The sequence below is a fragment of the Papaver somniferum genome, chromosome 8, assembly GCF_003573695.1.
Source record: "Papaver somniferum cultivar HN1 chromosome 8, ASM357369v1, whole genome shotgun sequence".
In the NCBI taxonomy this organism is placed as follows: domain Eukaryota; kingdom Viridiplantae; phylum Streptophyta; class Magnoliopsida; order Ranunculales; family Papaveraceae; genus Papaver; species Papaver somniferum.
Genome location: NC_039365.1, coordinates 8,950,645 through 8,951,614, shown reverse-complemented (window position 1 = coordinate 8,951,614; position 970 = coordinate 8,950,645). Strand labels below are relative to the sequence as shown.

Here is a 970-nt window from a genome sequence, read left to right as displayed (position 1 = left end):
GCGCTCTTAGTTCAGTTCGGTAGAATGTGGGTCTCCAAAACCCGATGTCGTAGGTTCAAATCCTACAGAGCGTGATTCTGTTCTCGAATTACAATGAAATAACTCCACCAACTTAAACAGAAACCTTAATTTGACCTCCTGTGAATTAAAAAAGGAGGAGGTCAATCAAAAACGAGATGTTACTTAATCAAAGGTCCAACTGATCACCGCGTTTGTATTGTAAATATGCAGTTACGAATAATCCAGCCAAAGTAATAGGAATTAGACCTAACACGATTCCAAATAGTAAAATTTCTTTGGTCGAATACTATCTACTCCTATTATTGTACTACTAATCCATTCCTTGAACTGAAAGGATTCGAAGAAAAACCCGTTCTATACAACCAAGAAAAGAGGTTTCTATATTTCGCATCTAATAGAATTGTGTGAATATGATAACATCTTTCATTAATTATTAGAACCCAACCCGGCGGACTCAAGCTTTCCCAGATCTTCATTTTCTAACCCAAAGCTAGTAATGAAAAGAACCTTATACTACTACAGTACATAAATTTTCGGTTGAATAGCACATCCTTATATATAAGGAACAAAAAAGGAAGAAAGAGTTTCTGTAACACTTCTTTTGGATACTGATTGAAATTGCGTTGCTGTGTCAGAAGAAGGGTAGCTATACTGATTCGGTATACTCTAAAGATGCCTTCGGTACACTATTGACGATCTAACAAAGATTAAAGATCCGTGGGTTTCCACTTACTGATCCCATCTTTCACGGAATCGATCCCCTTTGACTGATCCCAACTACTTCTACCCACAAATCTAACTTCACTAGCAGCAACAATTAGAGCCATAAGTTCAATTATTGAATTTAGAGAAATTGAGCACACCAAATACTGATTAAAATTGAGAAATTGAAAGATACCCACTGATTAAAATTGAGAAATTGAAAGATACCCACTGATTAACCTTTAAG

At 36.0% G+C, this 970-nt stretch overlaps 1 non-coding gene across 1 annotated transcript; it reads left to right on the top strand.

Annotated features, from left to right (window-relative positions):
- On the top strand, window positions 1-74 carry TRNAW-CCA. Its single transcript has one exon. It is a non-coding gene; the product is annotated as a tRNA-Trp (tRNA).
- Window positions 75-970: the final 896 nt, after the last annotated feature.